This window comes from Mustela lutreola, chromosome 12 (assembly GCF_030435805.1).
Source record: "Mustela lutreola isolate mMusLut2 chromosome 12, mMusLut2.pri, whole genome shotgun sequence".
NCBI lineage: Eukaryota > Metazoa > Chordata > Mammalia > Carnivora > Mustelidae > Mustela > Mustela lutreola.
In genome coordinates, this window is record NC_081301.1 from 76,286,654 (window position 1) to 76,300,804 (window position 14,151).

General features: G+C 40.6%; 1 long non-coding RNA gene and 1 pseudogene across 1 annotated transcript in view; one reads left to right on the top strand and one right to left on the bottom strand.

The window, feature by feature from the left end:
* Positions 1 to 5,278, top strand: part of LOC131813100 (ras and EF-hand domain-containing protein-like) — a 75,430-nt pseudogene extending 70,152 nt beyond the window's left edge.
* A 3,043-nt stretch (positions 5,279 to 8,321) lies between these two features.
* LOC131813102 (uncharacterized) overlaps positions 8,322 to 14,151 on the bottom strand; it is a 56,337-nt gene continuing 50,507 nt past the window's right edge. The window contains exons 5-6 of the long non-coding RNA XR_009346600.1: positions 10,967 to 11,085; positions 8,322 to 8,665 (exon numbers count right to left, since the gene is read on the bottom strand). This is a non-coding gene — a long non-coding RNA (uncharacterized LOC131813102). The remainder of the gene's footprint in view (positions 8,666 to 10,966; positions 11,086 to 14,151) is intronic.

Genomic DNA, 14,151 nt, shown 5'->3' on the forward strand with positions numbered 1-14,151 from the left:
ACCTAGAGGAAATTCCAGAGGCATGACTGTATCCAACATGTGCAAACCCTCACAGCCTGGCCTCACCCACCTTTCTGGTTGCATTTCTTAATCTTACTTTCCAAAGGAATGATAATCTGTAGACACAGAAAACTTAATTCCACTTATGGCCAAGCTCTTTATGTCTCCTTGCCTTTATGCAGGCTGTCCCTTGCACCTAGAATCTCCTTTCCTCATTTAGCGAGGGTCAATTCCTGTTCTTTCAAGAGGTCCCTCCTGTGTCAAAGTGTCCACGCAGTCCCAGCTCCACAATGCCTTCTTTCCCCGCAAACCAGTACGACTGGTGTACCGTGCTTCTGTGTTAGCAGCTGTCTTGGGACCTGGAAATGATTTGTTTAGCCTTCTCTCCTTCAGTGCTCACTAATAGAGGGTCCCAGTGTTTGGCATAAATTGAGCATTTGTTGAATGACCAAATGTCTGAGATGATGCAGTTGGCAGTTGTATGAGTTCTCTGTTGTTGCTGTAACAAATTCCCACAAGTGTTGTTGCTTCAGCAATGCACGTGTATCACGTTCCAGTTCTGGAGGTCAGGAGTCTGAAACGAGTCTTATGGGGTGTTCTATGAGGGTGTACCTTCCTTCTTCTCCTGGGTCTTTGTTTCCTCGTCCGTGAAGTGAGGATAATAATTCTACCCTGTCACCTGTCAGGGTTGCATGTGTGTTTGTGTTGTGTGATTGTTTATGTGCATTAAATAAGAAAAATGTGAAAACATATAGTATAGCGTTTATTAGCTGGCCTTCAGCAAGAGTTAATTCCTTCCTCTTTTTTTTTTTTTTTTTTCTTCTCCTGAGATATCTTCTTTCCAACTCACAGTATAGAGGTTTTCAAAAGTTAGCACATATCAGCACATTCTGGAGTCCCGCTGACCAATTTGGCCTCCATGGGCCACCTGAATGTGGCAAACCCAAATTGAGATGTTCTATAGGTACTGAGTATGTACTAGATTTTTAAGACAGTATAAAATCATAAAATACTTCATTATTATTTTTATTGATAAAATGATAGAATGATATATTTGCCATATGGAGTTAAAATATATTAATAAAATTAAATTTACCTCTTTCTTTTTACATTTTTCAATATGGCTGCCAAAAAATTTAAGATTACATGTGGATTGCATTATATTTTGATTGAACAGTATTGCTGTACTAGGAATATGCCAGTTTTTAGTAGGTTCAGTTATCTGCTGCTCTGCAATAAACCAAACGTGGTTGCCTGAAACAACTACCACCTTTTAGTTTCTTGAAATTATCAGAATTGGCTAGATCTCAGCTGGAAGGTTTCTCTACTTGGAAGGTTCTTGCTTGGGGTGTCTCATGCATTTGCGGTCAGGCGGCCATGGGGGTAAAGCTGAGGCTAGGTGTCTGCCACCAAGGTCCTTGACCTTCTGGCCTCTCTGCTGGTCCTCTCCACTGAGGACCCTGGCAGCTGAGAGCAGCTAGGCCTTATTAACGCTTGGCTTGGAGTCCCAGCCCACCATTTCCCCTGCATTCTTTTGATATAAGCAGTCACAGAGCCAGTATTGTGAAGGGACAGCCCATAGTGGGAGCTCCCCAGGCTTGATGGGGAAGGTAGGATTGTTTGGAGGCCTCCTGGGGATGAGCTGTCAGAGTCAGGAGTGCCATTCAGGGTCTGCATGTTTCACAGGTATCCCTGGGAACACGCTTAGAAGAATACTATCCCTAGGAGGTTTTCACTTGTGAAAGTGAAGATCTTTTGTCATTGTACCCTCTAGTTGTTAATTCTAAAGGAAAGTTAGGAAGAGGTGGAAGGAAGATTTTTTTTTTACTGGATTTTAAGCATTCATCATTATCTCCATGATCCTGTATAATTAAAGAGTGGTCTTGACGTCATCATTGCTCTTGTTAAGGTCAGCAAGTACTAGTCGGCGATGGAAGCCAGGTTCCAGAGTGCTAAGGAGTGAGCTGTGCGTGGGGCAGACTGTAAAGCATGTGAGACCACAGGAGAGAGCAATAGGGTGTGTGTGTGTGTACGCGCATGTGCGTGTGTGTGTGTTCCTGTGCATGTGTGTCTCGTGTGTGCCTGCCTCGTGCATGCGTGATTATGGCTGGTGCTCAGAGTTCAGGTGTGGTTCCAGGCCCGTTTCTGTGGCTTCTCCAGCCACATGACTGAAGGGAACTTCCTTCCCCTTTTTTTCTTTGCCTTTGCTTCTGCACATATAAAATGGGGCCCAACAAATTCACATGGTCCTCGCGAGAATGGTGTCTGGATGACATACAGCAAGTGCTCAGCCGTCTTGTTATTTCTACAGAACCATTTGTGGTTTAGTTTTGTACCTCAGTAATGCATTCTCTCTCTCTCTCCCCCTCTTTCTCCTGCCCCTTTCCCGCAGGGAAGTGAAAAAAAGGACCAATGAAGATGACAGCAAATCCATCACCAATCAGACCGGGACCAGATCCAAAAGGTCAACGCAGATGAAGAACTGTTGTAGTTAAATCCCAAACATCCTTGGCCTGTCAGGAGAATGTTCTGGAATATATACTTTGATAATGGCTGCTAACTTGGTAAAAACATGAAAGAACACTGAATTGTTAAAAGGGGAAAGGTTATGGGATGTGAATTATATCTCATTTAAAAAAACAACACACTACCACTTTAACATTTGCCCAAGGAAAATGTGCATGATTGTTTCAGACCTTCCCATGATTTACAAGCATAATCTCCAATATGGTACAAATCTCTGAACTCTGTCATGGCCAGCATTCACTACCTGAAATAATGAACAGTGAAAAAAATGTTACGTATAGTTTTGGAAATTCATCTCTTCACAAGAGGTACTGTCCTTAGGAATGGGAGATCAGAGTCTTTTGTTTAATATGACTAGTGACTCCTCACCAACAATGTGGTGGGTCTTGCTCTCCTTCTAGAACCTGCAGTGCCCCCCAGATTTCCCCACTGAAAGGTCTCTAACAGCTGAAGGAATCAACACTTGACCCTAGGGAAGCCTGGTTTTTGGTTTTTGGCTTTTGGTTCTCAGTGGCCTTGAACCAATTAAGTTATTCCCAACTAGAGGTTTGAACTTACCTTGGTTCATATAGTTCCAGCTTCCAAGTAGTCTGCTGGAAAAACCTTAAATAATAACTTATTTATTGTATTACACAAGCTAATAACATTCCTTTTTGTTGAATTAAAACAATTCCGTGGAGCAGTTTTTCCCCTGTTTATTTTTATGATCAAATCTTTTATTCCCCAGCTTCATTTTCTTTTAAGTGAAAACTGACCAGATATGTTACACACCAAGATTATAAAGAACCACAAAATCCTCAAGTTTGCAAAAGCATGCCTTCTCTCTATTGACATCTAGGTGTTTTTACCGCAAAGTTCGAGCTATCCCTGGCAACTCTACCATGGATTTCTGTTCAATGGCTTAGGTTGCACCAAGTATACATTTTTGACCAGAAAGAGCACCTCCCTGGTAGAATAGTGTCAAACTAAGCGGTGCCATCATGAGATGCACGTTTTGCCACTGCTGGTTGCCTCTGCGGCATCTTTCGAACCTGGATTAGAAAGGATCTGTGTGTTGACATATGGGACAGTTGTTCAGGTGTTTGGTGCAGTTGCACAAAACTCTGTGAGTATAGTTGTTACTGTGTTGCCTTTATTTCCCCCCAGGGTGTCTCTCTGTATTTGTCTGATGGTTTTTACTTAGAATGTATCTTTGATACAGAAGTATTGCCTTGGCTTTTGTGTCTGGCTTGTATGGCTAGTACACCCAAATTGACTTGGATGGAGATTACATAGACAAAAGCACTCATCTTTATTCAAACCTGGATAAATATTTTGGCAACAAAATCCAAATCACAGAGGTAGAGTTCTGGTGAGCAATCTTCTTTAAAGAAAAGCTACTTAGAAGCTCTCAGCTGCATTAGTGGGAAATCATCATTATCACCGACATTTCATTTCAGGAAGGTGTTTTCCAAGTGTATTTTTTGATTCAAAAATAATGTTTTTAGCCTAGAATTAATGTGGCACATTCATATAATCTTGAGCAACTAATTCATCTTGACTCAGTTTTTCCTTTAAGGGCTTTTAAAATCACAATTATACACTGCTCCTTTTTTTTTTTTTTTTAATGTATCCGGACACACTTGGTAATATTTTATTTTCATCATGGAAAAGAATGTTAGATAAGGAGACATTTTTCACTGTTAACTTTTAGCCTCATGCATTTTCATACAAGACAGGAAACAACATGTGTTGGAGGGGATGTGGAGAAAGGGGAACCCTCTTACACTGTTGGTGGGAATGCAGGTTGGTGTAGCCTCTTTGGAGAACAGTGTGGAGATTCCTCAAGAAATTAAAAAATAGAACTTCCCTATGACCCTGCCATTGCACTCCTGGGTATTTACCCCAAAGATACAGATGTCGTGTAAAGAAGGACCATCTGTACCCCAATGTTTCTAGCAGCAATGACCACGGTCGCCAAACTATGGAAAGAACCAAGATGCCCTTCAACGGACGAATGGATAAGGAAAATGTGTTCCATATACACTATGGAGTATTATGCCTCTATCAGAAAGGATGAATACCCAACTTTTTGTAGCAACATGGACGGGACTGGAAGAGATTATGCTGAGTGAAATAAGTCAAGCAGAGAGAGTCAATTATCATATGGTTTCACTTATTTGTGGAGCATAACAAATAGCATGGAGGACATGGGGAGTTAGAGAGGAGAAGGGAGTTGGGGGAAATTGGAAGGGGAGGTGAATCATGAGAGACTATGGACTCTGAAAAACAATCTGAGGGGTTTGAAGTGGCAGGGGGTGGGAGGTCGGGGTACCAGGTGGTGGGTATTATAGAGGGCATGGATGGATTGCATGGAGCACTGGGTGGGGTGAAAAAATAATGAATACTGTTATGCTGAAAATAATTAAATTTAATTTAAAAAAAGATAAAAATTTATTTTCATATTTGTACAGTGATTGGCTTCAGAGTGAAGGCTTTTGTGGGCTTTTATTGTAAATGTGTGTAAGAAATTTTATACGTATATATTAAGTAGGCCTCTGAGTATAGAATAATTGTTTAGTGATTTTGATTTACATGGTTTACATTTTTGTAGTATTGGCCATATTTTGTTTATACTGTTTATTTCTCTTCAAACCATTAATAATTATACCATAAAGTATAATTTTTATAGCAATGCAAATGTCTAAGGAGCTACAAATATTTTCTGCATTGTAAATTCAATAAAGCATGCTTCCAAAAACAAAAACAAAAACACACAAACAAAAACATTCTTCCTTTGGTCTTTGGGCTGTTCCCTTCAGTTTCACCGCAGGCAACCCTGAAGTAACTTGATTTCTAGGGTGTGCCTGCATGAGACCATGGCTTTAAAACAGTTGTCTTTTTGGGCCTGGGCAGCTCCTGGTTGGAGAAAAGAATGAATATGTGGCATTTGGTACTGTGGCCCAGCCATGTCACCTTGGCCAGCGGGGCATCAGGTTGACCAGCTTGGTGTGTGACAGCTAGAAACAGTGAGGCTTTTGTAGAAAAATTTCAGGACGTGTCTTGGCCATCCTCAGGACCTCAGGGGTTAGTCCCTTTCTCTGCCACCCATCCTGCTCCTTCCATCCCCCACATGGCCCCAGCTCCTGCTCATCCCCCTGTTTTAGCTGAAACATCACTTCCTTCAGGAAGTCTTCCCTCTCCGCCCCTATAAGCTAGGATGAGGCTGCCTGCTCTCACCTGTGCGGCACCCTCTTTAACTGAACAGCGTCCTTACTGCCCTTGTACTTACTGAACTAGACGTATACCTGGAGCCCTGAGCCCTTCATCCTCTGCCTCCCTTCTGCTTTATGCAGTGCTGAAATGGCTGAGCAAATAATTACCTTTAAATGAGGCAGGCTTTGCAGAGCCATGTGTTTCTGCAAACACACAGAGGCACATATGCAGTAGTCACGGATGGTGTAATAAGAGGCAGCATATTTTAGTTGCCACAGGTCTGAGCTCTGCAGCCAGCCTGCCTGGGTATGAACCCAGCCTCATATCCCACTACTGGGGTAACAGTGAATGAGGGGCTTACCCTCTGTGTACCCCAGGGTTTTCTTTGGTAAAATAGAGATAAAAGTACCATTCTCGTGGGGTGTATATGAAGGGTTTGGAATAGTACCTGGCACTTGGATCACCCTCAATTAAAAACGATGTTTTGGGGGCACCACAGTGTCCCAGTTGGTTCAGCATCTGCTTTCAGCTCAGGTCATGATCCCTGGGTCCTGGAATGAGAGCCACACTGGGAGTGGGGAGGGTCCCTGCTCAGCAGGGAGTATGCTTCTCCCTCTTCCTCTACCCTCCTCCCACTCATACTCTTTTTCTCTCTCAAATAAATAAATGAAAATTCCCTTCCTTTTTTAAAAGAGGTTTTGAAACACCATTGATTGCATTGGTTTTGGTCAAGACCTTAGGAGCCGCCATGGATGAGTAGCAGAACTCAAATTTACCAGATTACCTGGGGGATGGGGCATTGTAGAAGATTCACTTTGACATGAGTTCATTGTCTACTTCCCATATATATTCTTGATATTTCGATGGCCGTGAAGTTGGGTATCACATAGCATAGGATATTGTATTGATGGATTGAAAGAGGAGGAAATCATTGAGAGAAGTGAATGTCTGAAAGTTAAAATTGGGAAATCGTGAAGGGATTCCTTTCAGGTGTAGGACCGCCATTTATTAAGGTCTAATTGGATCAAGTAGTTGAAAGGATGGAGAGAACACCAGAGCTCTGATTGAGAGTGTGAATGTAAATGACAATAGACATGGTAGTGGGTAAGAGGGCTCTTGAACTAAATAAAAAGTAACCTTTATGTTTATACCATGACAGGTAGCCTGTTGAGAAGGATCTCCAGTGGGTATATCCAACCATCCACAAGAGGGGAATTAATTCCCAGGAAAGCATAAGCTTTAAAGTAAAAATTACATCTTTTCTTTCCAGATCTAGATATTAAAATATGTTTTCATAGCTGAAAATGGAAAACAGGCAAAAATGCCTCAACTCAAAATTACAGGGTGAAGTGGATTTTCAAATGCAAAATTCTACGAATAGTTAACCGATTTCCTTTATTTTTTTTTCTGCGTCTGTATCAGATTTATTTGTGAATTCATATTTCTTATATTTTAGTAGAATAGGGGTTTAGTTGTAATGTCCTTTAACTTGTGACCTCTCAGGCTGGCAGTTCATGAGCCATATTTCATAGCATTTGACATATACATTTGTAGGGTTTCTCTGTACCTTTGGATTTTGGCTTTCTGAAAAATTTTCCATGCAGGTTTTCTGGGACTCCCATTGCTGTGCAGCAGGGCAGAACATATGGGCTGGATAAAGATCCCTGCAGGGGGCATCTCATGAATAGTTCCAGTGTCATTTTAGGGGTTCTTTAATTCACCACAACTATTTTCTTTTCTTGATCAGTCATTCGAGAAACAGATGTTTTCCCTCTTAGATAAAATCCCCAAACTTGTCATGATCTCTAGGGCCCTCTGTGATCTGGCTCCTACCTGTTTGCTCACAATGTTTCTAGACACCGGGAATGGAGAGGGAATAAGGTAGACTCTCAAGCAGATTATATTCTGGTGGGTGTTGACAATAAATTTGTGAACAAATAAAGAAGATCCACATTCTGCTTCCTCCTCCCCTTTCTCTACCTCAGAGTCTACATTTCGGCTTGGGGAACTCTGTTCTCAGACATGCCATACACTCTCTCACCCACCCTTTACTCAGGCTCTGCTTTCTGCCTGGAGCACCATGTGTCTGCTTGTGTCCATTTGCCGACCCAATTCCTGTCCACCCTGGGTGTCTCGGTTCCTCCCAGCAGGTTCCTCAGTCCCTGAAGTTTGAGCTAGAGCCTCTCCTCCATGATGTCTCCCTGTAGTGCCCATCATAACATTTCATCAGTGGTTGCAATGGTCAGCTGACTTGTGTACTTGCCATACTAGATGATTTCTGCCTCCTGCAGCCCTTTAAACTTGACTGAGTGAAGTAAACTTTCTCTACCCTGCAGCATACTTCAGCAGGCTCATGACTCTTCTGAGTCCTCTGGGTCAGCTCTCAGCTTTCCTACACCACAGACTCCTCTGAAGCCCAGGATCCCCTCAGATTAATGTTTCTAATAAAGGAAACCAATGTTGTTGAAAGACTATTCTCAAGATATTTCCAAAATTTTGCAATAATGCAGTATTTGTATTGCTATATTGGCACAAGATCTGTTGATAGAGCTAATAAGCACCGTACTTATGATGTAGTCATGAATGTAAGCTTTATTTTGAGATGTCTACACCAATCTAGAGTAAATTATGAATAACCATGGTTTTGTTGGTCATAGAGTCACAGGTACCAGTGATATTACTACATTTTGTTGCATTTTATGTGAAATGAAATGCTAAATTTCAGTTAGAGTTTAGTTAGTGAAAATAAACATCTGCTTTTTGTCTCAAATTAGAAATATGGATTTCTACCCATAGTGGCAATGGGTCCATGACCCTGAGTAAGAACCTCTGGCCATGGGTGAGAAGGTATGCTCAGATGAGAATTCCCATAAAGTAATCAGAAGTCCAAGTTTGACTTAGTAGTGTTAGTCTTCTTTCTGCTCCAGCTCAGGCCTGCTTCATCCTGGAAAGTGGAAATGGGATAAGAGGCTTGGTTGCCCTGGTCTGTCCTGCATCCCTAATGTACTACTTACTACTGATACACTCTCCAAGGCTCCAGGCAAGGAAAGCATGGTGCTTACACCTTGGATACTGTTTTAAGCATTAGCATTAGCAAGATAATAAGCATTAGCAAGATAAATATCACAGAAGAAAAGGGATGTATGCGGCCAGCCATTCTTGACCATCATGTGCACTGAAGTTTAAGGAAAAAATAGGACCCTTGAAGAAATGTGTTGGAGCCCACCTCCTGCCTCAAAACTGCAGTTCTGAAACTAGCCTGATTTAATGATTCCTCTTATAGCCATGAATACTGCCTGAGGAAGTAAGGAAGGTATAAAGCCCTTAAACCCTCAAGAGCAAAAATAAAATAAGTTGATGACAAAACCTCCCCAGGGTGGCACATGGTGCATAAGATTGAGGATAAGATTGGGTTAAGAATCAGAAATATTAAAAAAAAAAAGATTCAGAAATATTGAATGTTTTCTGGAGGAAGATAGCATTTAAATTTTCTTCTCCCTAAAATACCATTAAATCTAGAGTCATACAGATTTTCTTTTATATAATTAGACCAACAAGAACAGAAGATAATTACAACAAAATTGTGAAGCTGCAAAGTAGAAGGAAAATGGGAAGCTGAATTAACAACATAAGGAAGCTGAATCCTAAACCAGGAATGGGAGAAGGCTGAGAATAATCTAGATTTACATTGCGAATTTCCCAAAAGGCTGAAGAACTAGGAAGCATGTGCCTCTGTAACTGGTGGGAGAAGGGAAGGTGAGGTAAAAGCAGTTTGAGAAGCAGTTCTATCTTTTCCTTATGTATTTTGCTCCCATGCTGTGCCACTACTATCCAGACCAAAGTCCAGAGACTTTGGAGTAAAACAGAGCTGCTAGATTAGGGGATGGATGCCAGACACAGTTGAGTGTTGGTACTATTCAAAAAAATGAGGGAATTAAGTGATACTACATATTCTGGGTACTTGGTGCCGAAAGCCAATATTTCCCACTCAGCTTTCAGGACAGTGACAACCTTTACCTTCCCAAGACTGAAAGGCTTTCCCCTGGAGTATGACCAGCCACAGGGGAAGACCTTAAAATACTGACCACAGACATCATTCCAGAAAATACAACCCTCCCCCATCACCCTACAGTAAAGTTCAAATTTGGCAAGTCACACCACACACTTTCCATTAGGATTTTAGCTCCCCTGAGCAACCCAGAGATCCCTGGATATTTGTGGCAAGGCTCTAGCTTGGAAAGTGGAGAACAAATAAGACAGAAAAATAGCAACTTAGGGAAATGGAGCCCATGCAGAAAAAGAGAAAAAAAATCATGAATATATTTAGACAGACAAAACTATTTGCAGCCATAAAACAAGAATAAGTTACTATCAATAAGGAACATTTCAAGAACAAAAGTAAGCTCTTCAAAATTGAAAGCATGGGAGCAGAAGTATAAAAAAAAGTATGTTATAGGGTTTGGAAGATAAATTTGAGGAGTCATTCAGAAAGAAACACACAGAAACCAGGAGTGAAAGAAGTCCAATGTCCAAAAACAGCTGTTCCACAAGGAGACATCAGAGAAAACAAGTTGACATGGTCAAAAATTCAAGACAAATTTCCAGAACTGAAAGGCATGACTTACTAGATTGGAAAAGCCTATCTAAAGCCCAGAAGAATGGATGGACATAAAGTATGCTGTCATTAGGTTTTTTTGCCCAGTGAAAAAATTTTCCATGTTTGCAGAGAGGAAAAAAAAAAAAAAAATAGGAAATAGGAATTAGAATGGTTATGCATTTTTCAACAAAAATACCAGAAGCAAAATGACAATGTAGCAATACCTATAAGTTTCCAAAGGAAAATTACTTCCAAACTGTAATTCTATACCTAGCTAAACTAGGTCAGTAATAATGACATTTTCAGGACATTCAAGGTCTCAAAAACCTTCTCACCTATACACTATATACCTTTTCAAAGATGCTTTAGGAGAATTTTCTCCAAGCAAGGAAAAGTATGTGACACAGAATACAAGAATTAAGACATTCAGCATAGGATGGTATAAATTCCAATACCCAGAGAGACAGTGAAGGAAGATCCCTGTCTGAGAGACGTCACCAGTAGTAGAGGATATTGGTCCCAATTGGAACAGTGTGACTTAAGAGAGCTGTCACCACAGAGGCTGTAATGGCAGATAAATCATCTTTTTATCTGAGGACAGAATGGCAGGGTAAATATGGCCCTGATCCTGATCTGTGTACTCCTGACCTTGTCTTATGCTGATGAAGTTCCTGCTTGCTGCTTCATTCCCTGCTTCACAGCTGCCCATTCCTTAGGAGTGTTCTGTTTTTTTCCTCTCTTGGGAGATGATGGGAAGCCATAGGTAGCTAGGCGAGAAAAAAAGGGAAGAGGGAGAGAGAGAGTGAGAGCGAGTGAGCGAGCGCACGAGCTGTACACCTTCCCTGTGTATATTTGCTGCAGACATCCGGTACCCAGATCACACTATATCCTCTCAGAATGCCAATGTTTGGTCAACCCTCTTTCCAGAAACCAACTCACTAAATTTTTAAATGATATGCCTAGAAGGTGGGAGGGATGGAGGTAAGAAGGATGGAAGGAGAGAGAAAAAGAGGAAAGAAGAATGTTACTGTAACACAATTTTAAACATTGAACATTGAACGTTAAATATTTCACATTGAACACAATTTTAAAACATTCTCTAATATAAATATTTGAATTTCATTAAAAAGTTTTCAGTTACTTATTTATGTTTTTATAACTACGGACAAAAGGGTCTTAGCAATACTATTTTAAATTTCTTGATTAAATCCTATGCTGGATAATTCAGACGATCAGAAGCAGTGTTAGACATTTGTCTTTTCCTTTCCTACCAGCATCTGAACACCCTTCTTTTTTACCAGGAATCCCATACCATGTGAATGTTAGTGAGAAACAAAACCCCCTGGATCCTGAAAGAAGCTGAAAAGAACAAATGTTCCCTCTCCCCATCACCTAAAACCCAGGGTTTTAGACTTCTCCCTGTCTTCCCACCCAGCCCTGTGCTCTAAAGGAGTGACCTAGACCTGAGTGTGGTTAAGAAACTCCTCACACGACAGTAATGGATCCTAGACCCTCTAGGATATGGCCTTGGCCACAGTAGCCAGGGCCTAGCTACCCTTGGTTTCTGCTTATCATCTATAATCTCCACTGAGTTCTCGAGCCTTTTTATTGATTCTGTGTTACCCATGACCTTTGGATAAGATCATTTCTGCTAAGTTTCAAAAATTAAAAAGAATATAAAATGCAATTAATTCATCAGTCTTTCTAGTTTGCTTACATGTGGCATCTCTAAATTTTGATCTCAAACTCGGAAATAGTTTGTTGTATACATATATTATGTCTTGTGTTCCTACTCCACCTGACAAATTACCACCAACTTTATGACTGAAAAGAACACTGATTTATTCTTATAGTTCTATAGGCCCTAAATATAAAAATAGGTGTCAGGGACTAAAATCAAGCTGTCAGTAGGATGTCATTCCTTCTAGTATCTCTAGGGGATAATCCATTCATTGTCTTTTCCAGCTTTGCCAATAAGGTGACATATTTACAGGGTCTGGGGTTCAGTGCTTTAGTGGACGAAATTCTATCTACTGCAACATCCACAATAATTTTATATCATTATCTTTTTCTTTTCACAGTTTGCAAGTATCAGGTGACTTAAAAAAAAAAAAGGAATGCTTGACTCCTGATAATTTGCCTTTTAATCTTTTAATTTGGAAAACGTAAATAAATAAGTACACAACCCAAATTTTCACTTTAAAAAATATATATATGTGGGTGATTTAAAAATTTCCAAAATGCTCTCTGAGAATAAGAGCATTTATCATTTTAAACATTACGTTTATGTAAATGGCCACAACTTGACATAGAGTTGGCCAATTAAACATTTATATAGCACTGCTTAGGGGGAGTACTCTCTCAAAGTCTGGGCAGAAAGAAAAAAAAAGGTATATTCCCTCTTCCTGAAGAATGTATCATTTAGTTGACAAGATCACAAAAGAGGCCATCCCCTCAGTACTGAAGAAAGTAGAGCCATTGGAAATTCCAGCTGTGTAGCAACGGAGAATGCGCATTCCCAAAGGTTTCCGCATCAGCTACTGAGCTGATGTGTACTCTCTTCCCATTTTAGAGGCTATTCAAATGGCTGTAAACAGATACTGCCCTTTGAGGAGTTTAAAACTCCCAAGATTGTAGACTTGATGGAATTTCAGTGGAAGCACTGAGCAAGTACAAGATCAATTACTAAAAACATATATCATAGCATGACCTTGTGAAGATGGTCTATCCTAAGGGGTGTGAAATATTTACCAGAGCATACCAATAGAGCATAAACCAGACCTGTGGTCTGCTCAGATATGGGCAAGTCACAGAGAGGATGTATATTTCTTATTGTAGATAGGAAAACTTGTATTTCCCAAGTGTTTTCTTGCGTCCTACAAGCTTTGTACATGTTTTCTCTTGGCAGTAACTCCTGTTTTAGCAGATGAGGAAATTGGTGTAACTAAGCCCAGTGACTTAGCTAAATCGATCTAGGGCCTACGTGGCAGAGTTGGGCTTTTAACCCAGGTCAGTTTGAGTCTTTCCAAGATAGCGCCCTATCTCAGACATTGTACATATCAAATGTCACCCAAATTTATTGAGTTTAAATGGTCTTGGAGAAGAAAATATCTCACTTTAAAAAAAAAAAAAAAAGGCACAGGAATAGGAAACATCTTTTCTTTCTATTGTCTTGACTCACTGAGCCTGGAAGGAACAGATCACATTGTACTGGGGCTACTGTTCTGATTCAAATTCAAGAAGCCACCTGAATGCCTTTTTCCCTGAGGCAGGCCAGGACATTTAAAGTCTTGTTTTAGAATGAGGATGGTTTGTATAAGGTTTTTCTCCCTCAGTGTTGAGTATTGGAAGCCTTCAAATTCCTGTTAGAACTGGTTCTTGAATTCCCAACTAGATAGTGACCAGAAGAAACACTATCCTCTCTGTGGACCCATTCCATTGAGTGGATGTCCAGGATAGAATTAATGCCAGTGCTGAGAAGGATTTTAGAGCTTATCCATGCTAAGCGCCTCTGTAACCAAACCAACGTGATTTCACTCCTTGGTGAGTAGGAAACTGTGCCAGGTTGAGTTGTTACACAAAGATTCTATTTGCAGCAAATAAGGAGATCACGGAGAATGAGAATGATTTCCAAATCTGTGATTCCCTGAGCAAGGGTGGATGGATTCCTTTTATTTAGGGTTAGGATGAATATTTAGATAGAGCAGCCTTGTCATCATATGGAGAGGCAGGAATAAGGTCATGCGTGAAAGTTAAGGAAACATTCCTGCACACATAGTATGTTAACGAAAATGCGGCTTGTACTCCTCCTTGGGCAGAGATTTTAGCATTAC